We start from the raw sequence: 11,172 nt of genomic DNA, 5'->3' as shown, positions 1-11,172 counted from the left end.
GAATGTTCTACGTGGAAGAAGAATATTCTCTTAACATTCACAGTCAACAGTCAAGAAATGATCATTTCTGCCATCTCCTGTCATAGGTTTTCACTATGTACTCAGTTGCCTTCCTTTTCTTTTGTGATTGTTCACAGGGAGCAAAACAATAGGATATGAAGCATAGGGTAAGTGCAAGGTAATTTTGAGAGGCGCCAATCTTCCTTAATAATCTTCATTCAAGACAATTAATGAGAATTAAAGAAAGATAAAATAATAGCTTCAGTTGAAATGATTTCTAATGATGACACAAGATCTATGGATGCAATTTAAGCCTTACATTATACTGATAAATAAAATAATTGCAAAAGAAATTCCACCAAAGAATTACCATATTTATCACATCAAAAGGTAAGGTTTTTGTGGGGTTTTATTGTTATTTGCTGTTTTTTAAGGCCCAGGCTGTGTCAACAACCAGGTTAATCTCAAACTCCTAGGATCAGGTGAACCTCTGAGATCAGGTGAACCTCTGGCCTCAATTTCAAGTAGCTAGGAAAACAGGCTTGAAAGATGAGATTTTTAATGTACATGGTACATTATTTTCAGGTGTATTTTCTAGAATTATGTACACTAATATAAATGGGTACATTTATTAGAGCTTTATAGCTTATCTCAATATTATCATTTGCTAAACCAAAATCAGTATGAAAATATAACTACCGTGGTATTTATTACCTTCCTCCAAGCTTGGAAAGAATCTAAGATTACTGGAAGTGTGATAATTCAATGTGCACATACTCAAATGGCTTTTTTTTTTCTTTTTGAGGCAGAGTCTCCTTCCATCACTCAGTCTAAAGTGCTGTGGAGTCCACCTACCTCACCGCAACCTCAAACTCCTACGCTAAAGCCATTCCCCTGCCCCTCAGCCTCCTGAGTAGCTGGGTAAAATGTTTTATTGTTTGTTTTGTTTTGTTTGAGATAGAGTCTCACTCTGCCACCCAGATAGAGTCTCACTCTGCCACCCAGGGTAGAGTGTTGGGGTATCACAGCTCAAAGCAACCTCAAACTCTTAGGCTCAAGTTATTCTCTTGCCTCAGCCTCCCAAGAGCTGGGACTACAGGCACCCACCACAATGCCTACCTAGGTAAAATGTTTTATTTTTAATTATTATGGGTACATAATAGTTGTATATACTATAGAGTACATGTGATGTTTTGGTTCAGCAATACGTGTATAGTAATCACATCAAGATAATTGGGACATCCATCACCTCAAATGTTTATCATTTCTTTGTGTTAGAAATATTCCAATTGTACCCATTAACCATCCCCACTTTATCCCTCCCTCCCTGCTACCTTTCCAAGCCTTTAATAACCATCTTTATACTCTCTGTAGCCATGAAATATATATTTTTTGATATTTAGCTCCCACATATGAGTGAAAACATGTGAGATTAATCTAATGATTATTTGATTCAAATTGGTTGGCAACTCAATTTCTAAATCTCCTTGCAACTATGAAAATATAATTCAACATCTTATTAATATTTAAAGATAGTATTTTTAAGGTCAAAAAAGAATTAAAGTACGATAATATGGTTTTAAGAAAAAGCCTGATGTTATGAATCTTCTGTTCATTGTTCAGCATGGGCATTCTTTTTCATTTCCAAATTATATAATTTGACGTAATTATGAATTGTTTTACATAGTTTATTTGTATATAGGAATTTAATAAAACAGTGGTGAAGTGTGTCTGGTCTATAATATTGTTCTCTTTTTAAATGTTTGGGTACAATACTTCTGTGTCAAAATATTTCTTCTGTGGAAGAAATGAGCCTCTGTCGCCACTAGATGGAGAGCTATGACAATTTACAGACTTGTGGTCGCCTCTGAAGACAGCTGTTTAATTATAATGCACATGGACAGGATCTTATCTTAATCTGGTGGAAAATTAATATTCTGATTTAAGAAATGAATTTAGAACAAGTCTTTTTCCCTATAAAACTAAATATGAGTTTTTTTAAAAAAAAACCCTAGAATAGTAAAATAATAATACTACTAAAAATGAAACTGTCACTATTTCAGGCTAGGTGCTATACATACTACCTGATAAAAGGAAAAGATCTGAAAAACATGGCTTGTCAGTCTGGTGGGACCATGGGAGTTCATTTGGCTTCGCTAAACCAAAGAAGAACAGTTATTCCACCAGCCAGTTCCAGCAGGTACAGTGATAGCTCTGGACGCTTGGACCTTTCTTCTTCCATGAGTCAGACAGCTCCTCTTTCCAGAATTTGCCCCTTCCATGACTCTCACTGTAAACAGCCAGACATTCAAATCCTAGGCCCACTCACACATGACCCCCAGACCTCAAAGAATTATACTGGTAGATATTCAAATGCTTACATTTCAAGTCTAGCTAAATTGCTGCATCATAATAAAGTTACATAATCTTGCTTTTAAGTTAAGGCCTACAAGGTTCAACTAAGTTTAATTTTAGAGATAGCAAAAAGGAGAAAATTTCCTTGGTATTTACTTGAAAGACCAAAAGAGAAATGTCTGCTTACCAGGATAGAGTTACAGTAAGAGGCCACTAGATTTTAAAGTTATCTGTTTCACTAGAAATAATTTAACATGGATGAACAAAGCAATCATAAGTTTCCTACAATATAAGATAATTTACAAATGCATTGCTGAGAAATGGGTAGTCTGAAGACTTAATTGTAATTCACCTGTGGTGAGAATTAAAATGTTCAAACTCACTAGGAAAAGACAATCAAAGGTTTTAAATAATGTGTCATTTTCCTTTTGAAATTTACAACAAATGTGTTAATCGTGATTGACAATATGAAACAAGGATGGCTGGAAAGATTATAAACTAGTGTAAATTTTCAAGAGGGTAATTTTGCAATCACAAAAACTTAAAGAATATTCATAATGTTTAACTCAGGAATTTATTTTATTTATCATACAGAAAAATATGTAGCAACCTAAAAACCTAAAATTCAAAGAATGATTAGATAAATCATAATGCATTGTTCTTTTTCCATTCCAACATACATCTATCATAATGTGCTTTCTGTACCTTGGAGGTTGGAAGGTGAAAACTGTACTTTCCAGAGGCCTTCACAGTTGAGATTCTGCCAGTCAGATGCTCCAGGTCAGTGCAGGACAGCCAGGGCCACGGACAGCCAGGGCCACGGTGGCCGTTTCTTTTTTTTTTTGATGCCTGAGTCCCAGCGAGGATTCCTCTCTGCCCCAAGGACCACAGCTCAGCATGCAGGGCCTCTGGTGGCAGGGCTGGCAATGTGATTCTGGACCTTGGAAGTGGTTTCAAACACTGGCTCAGTGCCTGCTCCTACGTTCCAGACTGTAAGCTATCTACTAACCAGTAATGAATTCCGGTAAAATATGGCAAACCAACTTAAAAATCCACATTGCCAAATAATACTTAATGGTACAGGAATAAATTATGTAACTTTTGAACTGACTCGATTTTTCACTGATACATAATTTAATCATTTATGCCAAGAATTATTTACTCTGTTTTGTTTTTTGAGACAGGATTTCATCAACCTGTTGTAAAGTACAGTGGCTACAGTGGTCTTAAGGAATCCTCCTGCCTGGGCCTCCCAAAATGCTAGAATTACAGGTGTGTGAGCCACTGCACTGGTCTCAAAAACTATTTTCTTAAAGGGTCTCTGTGTCTTTCAGAGCAAACACATGTGAGTAGTTTCAGCTTGTAGGGAAAATTAAAACGATTTTTTAACACATCACTAAAAGGATTTCCCTCTTCTTAACCACAATTTTCTGGTTTTACTACCCAATTTCCCTCAAGAGCTTTTTCTTTTTCTTTCTTTTTTTAAAGGTATAAGCCATGTATCAGCTAACGTAGCCTATTCTAGAAATTCAAGCAAATTTAACTCAAATTTCTTGCACATTTAATAATAGAATTCCTCCATTCTTTGTGGTTTCAATTGCTCAACCTATTCTTGGTAAAGAGAAGGAAAGTGGGAGGGTGGCTTAGATTCTTTTTTTTCTTTCTTCATTAGTTGAGTGATTTTTTGCTTGCTATCCCCATTTTTTTCCATAGGGGAAGGAACTCTTTTTTCCCTTTCTTATGTGAATTACACTTCCCTCAGCAGGTGAAAGCAGCACAGTCAATTTTAGTTTTAAATTATTTTTTCTGCCTTCCTTTCACAAGGCTACTGAGTAAAAACTCTGTAAACCTGAGCACACACCCACATGTTCTGCATCTGTTTGGGATAAAGAATATTCAGTGTGGATCAAAGGTTAGTCATTTAGAGGAAGGACTGAAAACACTTTCTGAAAAATATCCTTTTTTATATTTTTTCTCAAGATATTAGAAAAGAACTTTAGGGCCACTGCATCCACCACACACATCATGGGAGCCGTGATGACAAATATCTGAAGACGAACTACAGCTTCTTCAGATAATCTTCCATAAATATGGTTTTCCTCAACTGAGCTTTTGAAAAAACTCAAGCTGAAATGGGTGACAAGTCATAAGGAAATGTCTCCTAATTGATGGAGATGGGGCTGGAGATGATTGCAGAATTAATCTGCTGCTAAAGAGTTTCATTAAATGGTGCAACTCTGGATCTCAAGAAGAAGGGTATGGCCAGTACCAATGCATGCTATGCACACTGTTTCAATGTGAATTTTTAGTGGGCAAAACTTTGTTGGTATATGATATGAATCTAAGAGAAATGGAAAATTATGGAAAAATTTACAAAGAAATAGAATGCAGCATTGCTGGAGCACATGAAAAGATTGTTGAGTGCAAAAAGCAAATTCTTCAAGCAAAACGATATGAAAAAGATCACCAAGAATATAATGCTTTGACAAAAGTGATCCAGCATCATCTAGACAGGCATGAAACATTAAAGGAACTAGAGGCTCTGGGAAAAGAATTAGAACATCTCTCACATATTAAAGAAAGCGTTGAAGATAAGCTGGAGTTGAGATGAAAACAGTTTCACGTTCTTCTTAGTGCCATCCATGAACTTCAGCAAACACTGGAAAATGATGAAAATCTCTCAGAGGTAGAAGAAGCTGAAGAAATAAGCTTGGAAACAGATCCTGAGCTGTAGATAGGCTAATCACTCATCATTCTTAAGAATACTGAAATAGCCATATGATCTTAAGTGTGTTTAAAATATGTTGTGCCCTTGAGATATTTAAAGTTTTGGCAGTGAAATATTCTGCTTTTAAATATTCATATACATTTCATTCATGTATCTTCACATAAGAGAAAATAGATTTGTTTTTATTGAAATGCATGTTTTATTCTTAAGAGGTAGAAGGCAACATCCAAAAATGTTTAATAAAATATTTTCAAACTGGATGTCTTTCTGCTCATTAGTATTCTAGGTAGTTTTTAACTGGTAACATTGATCGGCTTACAAAATAAGTTGAAGATTTTAAGAAGGTGGTATTTCCAGGATGTATCTGAGAAAATGGGTCAATTTCTGAAAACTGTGACCACTTTTGAAAACAGAGTCCATGAATAAGCTTCAGGAAGGCCAAAAATCTGTGAAATTATGTGTAAAACATTTATAGTATTTGCTTATTATACGGAGCAGTTCTATGATGTTTAGAATCACTGCTGTGAGAAGTAATTACAAAATAAATTAGTATACTGTGCATTTTTTTCTTTTTTAAACAGAGTCTTAACCTTGTCACCCTTGGTAGAGTGCTGTGGCATCACAGCTCACAGCAACCTCCAGCTCTTGGGCTTAGGCTATTCTCTTGCTGGACTATAGGCGCCCGCCACACGCCCAGCTATACTTTTTTAAAAGTACGCTTTTTTAAAAAAGAAAAGAACTTTAGGAAGAAGCATGCACTGCTTGGAGTTTGTGACCACATTTGCTGCCCTACCTCCACGTCTCAGGCAGCCACACCCATGTCAGACCCTCAGCTGTGGGATGGGAGGGGCAGTTTGGGACCCAGGTTAACCAGGATTTAAGATCAAATAGTTCTGGGCTCAATCTTGAGTTCCTCTACATACTGTTGCTTGGCTATATAAATTAAAACCTAAATTTCATTTTTAAAAATGAAGACATCTTGAAAGTGAGATTATAATAGTAACTTCCTTCTAGGGTTATTATAAAGATTAAATGAGATAATGCAGGCATTTAAATTTTAACATTTAAGAATATAAGGCAGTAGGTGTATGTAATTGGTGGGGCACGATGGCTCACACCTGTAATTCCAGCACTCTGGGAGGCCAAGGCAGGAGGATCACTTTTGCTCAGAGTTTAAGACCAGCCTGAGCAAGAGCTACAAACCCCTCTCTACTAAAAATAGAAAAATTAGGGTGGCGCCTGTGGCTCAAAGGAGTAGGGCACTAGCCCCATATGCAGAGGTGATGGGTTCAAACTCAGCCCTGGCCAAAAAAAAAAAAAAAAAAATAGAAAAATTAGCTAGGTTTGTGGCAGGCACCTGTAGTCCCAGCTACTCAGAAGGCTGAGGCAGGAGGACAGCTTGAACTGAGGAGTTTGAGGTTTCTTTGAGCTGGGCTGAGGCCATGGTACTCTAGCTTGGGTGACAGAGAAACTCTGTCTCAAAAAAAGAAAGAAAAAAATTAACCCAACACCTGACTGAACTCCACATACTCCCTCCAATACTGATTCTTGCATATCCCCTATCAGTGTTCATGACATCTTTTAGATGTTTGTCAAAAGGAAATACTATTTCCTTCTCTGGGCTGGGTATTATTTTGCTTTTTAAAAAATAAGCAATGAGAAAAAAACTTCATAACAGCAATAATAATACCTACTACTCAAAGACTTAATAAGTAAATACATGGAAAATATAAAATGACGATTTATACTTCAACACAATTCTGCTTCAGAGGAAAGAACAGCAGTAGTCAGAACACTTCCCCCCCTTTTTTTTTAATTGCTGGGGATTCATTGAGGACACTTCTCTGTTTTGAAGCAATCATCTAACCATTCTCCAAGCACCTGACCACTTACTGTGTTCACAGCTTTATGTCCCACCCCTCTTCCCTTTAAAAAATGGAGCCATGGTAAAACTACTACCTATCCTTATTCTTGGATTATAATAATATTATCATTATTATACCTACCATTTTTTGAGCACTTACTGCTATATGCCAAATAACACACACACTTAACTCAATCTGCACAGTGTCTTTCTGAAGTAGGTACTCTGGTTCCCATGGAGCCTCACAGATAAGGACAGGAGTATGAGAAGGTTAGCTCGACCAAAATGAACCACTGAACAGGTGCTAAGTGGCAGAGTCTGGATTTGAACAGAAAGCCTGACTTCAGAGTTGCTAAAGAGAGACTGCCAACCTAATCACCAGGCATTTTCTTAATCATATAGAGATTAAAGGAGTTGTTGTCTAAAAATGTAGACAAGTGCAGTGGTTTGTACCTGCAATCCTAGCTACTCAGGAAGCTGTGGCAGGAGGATGGCTTCAGGCCAGACTTTGAGACCAGTCTGGGTTATATAAATCAAGACCCTATCTCAAAAAAAAAAAAAAGTAAACCAATTATGTTATTCCTTTGAATCATTTGAAATACTTGTTAAAATGGCAGATTTCCAGGCCCCAAAGCAAGCCTTAAATCTGGTATCTGATGAAGACCAGCAATCTGCATTTTCAACCAACTTTCCCTGTGAATCTTATACAGAGCATAGTTTGAGAACTACTAATGATGAACTAAAATAAATTCTTAAGGCTTCCACCCCTCAGGAACCAACTGACTGGGCCTCCTCTTAGCCAAGAAAATCACTAAAACTGAGTTACTGGCCATGAGGAAGGAGATCAGACTTGCCTCATCATGCACCCTTCCCCTCTTAGAGATGTCCTTCCTGATTCATTAATAAGCCTAAGGCTATGCAAGACACAGCCGCATGTTCTTAGGAGACAAAACAAACCACTTGAGCCTGTCCAGTATTTTATCTAATTAACAGACCCTTTATCTTAAGCATTGCTTTTCACTGACTCCTGGTCTTTTAGACAGAGCCTAACTCTTTCAGCCAGTTGTCAGCTAGAGAATCTTTAAACCCACCTATCACCTGAAAGCCCTCCTTTCCAGATATCCCACCTTTGGGGGCCAAACCAATGTATGTTTTCCCCGTATTGATTTATGACCTCACCTGAAATTCTTGTCTCTCAAAAAATGTATAAAACCAAACTGCAACCCCACCACCACAAGTCTACATGCTCAAGGCTTCTTGCTCATGGCTCCAGATCATGGTCCTCAAATTTGGCTCAGAATAAACCGCTTTAAATTATTTTATAGAGTATGGCTTCTTTTCTGTTGACATGATCAAAAGCACCAAGGTCAAACTCCCGATTTTGGCATAAAAAACAAGGGCTTGGGCAGTGCCTTTGAGAAAACAAACACTTGGGGGGAAAACACAAAGAGGAAGAGAGGGAAGTACTTGCAGAAGACTGTGACTGAAAATTAAGTTGTGAGAAGCAGGAAAGGACTAGAGCAGGGGTCCTCAAACTACGTCCCGCAGGCCACAGGCGGCCCACCAGGTGTTTGCCACAGCTGCCTGTCCTGCTTAGCAGCTGATTCGTCCTGGGGGGCAGTGCGCACGTGTGGAATGTGCACCAACTCTCTGACTCCGTTCCTTCTCTCTGTCTCTCCCCGCCAGGTGTTTTTGCCATCCTGCTTAACAGCCCATTCTTCCCGGCCCACAATGTGCATGTGTGGAATGTGCCCCCTACTCTCCAACTCCCCTCCTACTCTCTGACTCCTCCTCTCAGTCTCTGGCGTAATCAGAGGAGTCACCAGGTTGCCTGTGCAGAGCCTGCTGTTGCCTAAGGACCGAGGTAAGAACAAGTTAGGATATATATTTTTTTGAAGTTAGGAGGTCCTTTTTTCTTTTTTAATTTTGCAGTTAGTGGGCCTTTTTTTGAGGTTAAGGGGAGCCTTTTTTTCTGGTTAGGTCTTTTTTTTGGCAGATGGGGTCGCCTTTTTTTTGAGTTAGAAGAGCCTTTTTTTTAAAGTTAGGAGAGCCTTTTTTCTAAGTTAGTTAGTTGGTTGGGGGTGGTTTCTAGAGGGGTTGCATCACAATGATAATGCAAATTGTCAGTGCTCAGAGGTAATGCAAATTGTCAGTGCTCAGAGGTAATGCAAATAGTCAGTGCTCAGTGTTAATGCAAATTGTTAGCACTCACTATTAATGCAAATTGTCAGCAGCCAGTGTTAATGCAAATGGTCAGTGCTCAGTATTATCGCAAATGGTCAGTGCTCAGTGTTATTGCATGGGGGCCCCAAACTGGTAATCTGCCTAGGGCCCCATGGGAACTTAATCCGGCTCTGCAGACAGCCAAGGAGTTGGAAACCCAATTTAATTGACAGTAAGTGCATTTATATTCTGATTGCTATTCAGTTGTGTATGATGTTGTATGTTGTGTGCTATGTAAGCCCCGGTTCACACTGTTGCAATCTCTGAGCAGTGCGAGTTCAGCCATATGCTTGTACGGCTGAACTTGCATTAGATTCGGAAGGAAAAAGGCATACATGCCTTCTTTTTTCCTGCAGTGGAATCTGATCACATGGGTCTTCTCAACCATGCGATCAGATTCCTGTGTGAGTTTACAGATCGCAGTGCGGTTTGCACAGGGTAGTGTGAACTGGAAAGGTGGTGGAGGAACCGGCTCTGTAATCATTCCTGCTCCTGTACCACACCAGTGTGAGCCTGAGGTAAAAGTGGACTTCCACCAATATGGGCACTGGTGAGGCTGAAATGATGTGGACTGGCAAGGCTGCATTGATGGACACTGATCAGACTGCATTGATGGGCACTGATCAGACTGCATTGATGGGCAGGGCAGTCTATATGTCTCTGTGTGGGCAAAGTTATTGCTGGTATATTGTTTTTGGAGCACTATGTGTGTGTGTGTATATATATATATATATATATGTGTGTATGTATTTTACTAACAGCAATTTGGAATCCCTAGGAAACAATGATATCAAGAAAGAGAAAAATTGACTCAGAGTGTAGGATATTCAAAGAACAGTGGACTTATGATTATTTTTTCATGCAGTACAAGGAAAGAGCTGTGTGTTTGATATGCCAGAATATAGCATCTGTGTTCAAAGAAGACAATTTGTGTCAACACTATCAAACTCAACATAAAGATAAATATGATTGGTCGGAGAAGTGAGAAAAGATAAAATATTAAAACTGAAATATATATTGACAACTCAGCAAAATACTTTTGTGAAGCAGAAACAGCTAAATACTTTATCCCTGTGAGCAAGTTTTCAAGTTGCCAAGATAATAGCGTGCACTGGCAGACCATTTGTGGAGGGAGAATTTGTTAAAGGATGCCTTCTTTCTGTTGCCAAAGAGATGCGTCCAGAGAAGGCCAATTTATTTAGTACAGTGAGTCTTTCAGGACCCTCAATTACATGGAGGATTGAAGAAATGGGAGACAATTTGCAGCAGCATTTGCAAAACTCTGCAAAGAAACTTTCCAATTTTTCCTTGGCACTCAATGAAAGTAATGATGTTCGTGATTCTGCACAACTTCTAATTTTTATTCATGGGACAAATGACTGTTTCCAAGTCACAGAAGAGCTTGCTGTACTGCAAAGCATCAAAGGAACAACTACAGGAGAGGATATCTACGAAAAGGTTTGCTAAACTGTGAATAGTTTGGAGCTGGACTGGGAAAAACTAGTCAGTGTGACAACTGATGGTGCTCCTAGCATGGTGGGGTCTACGAAAGGAGTAATTGCTCGCATTAACCAAGAGATGGACAAACGTAACCATTCTCATCCAACAGCCATACACTGCCTCATCCACCAACAAGCGCTGTGTAGTAAATCACTGAAGTGGGACTCTGTTATGAAAACTGTGTTATCTTGTGTTAACTTCATTAGCGGTAATGCACTAAACCACAGACAATTTCAGGAATTTCTATCTGAGCTAAATGTTGCCTGTGAAGATGTTCCATACCACACAAAAGTTCATTGGCTGAGTCAAGGGAGAGTTTTGAAACATTTCTATGACGTACTTCCACAGATAACAGCTTTTCTGCTTTCAAAAAACAAAGAAGTACCAGAGCTCAATGATGCAGAATGGAAATGGCACCTTGCCTTTCTGAGAGATGTAACAGAGCTACTCAACAGTTTCAATGTGCAACTTCAAGGAAAGGGGAAGCTCATCTGTGATATGC

The 11,172-nt window shown here is 38.6% G+C and overlaps 1 pseudogene; it reads left to right on the top strand.

The window, feature by feature from the left end:
* The first annotated feature begins 2,111 nt into the window (after positions 1 to 2,111).
* On the top strand, positions 2,112 to 5,089 carry LOC128587897 (THO complex subunit 7 homolog; annotated as a pseudogene).
* The last annotated feature ends 6,083 nt before the right edge of the window (positions 5,090 to 11,172 follow it).

This window comes from Nycticebus coucang, chromosome 1 (genome assembly GCF_027406575.1).
Source record: "Nycticebus coucang isolate mNycCou1 chromosome 1, mNycCou1.pri, whole genome shotgun sequence".
Taxonomy (NCBI): domain Eukaryota; kingdom Metazoa; phylum Chordata; class Mammalia; order Primates; family Lorisidae; genus Nycticebus; species Nycticebus coucang.
The sequence above is the reverse complement of the archived record's forward strand: the minus strand, read 5'-3'. Positions and strand labels throughout refer to the sequence as shown.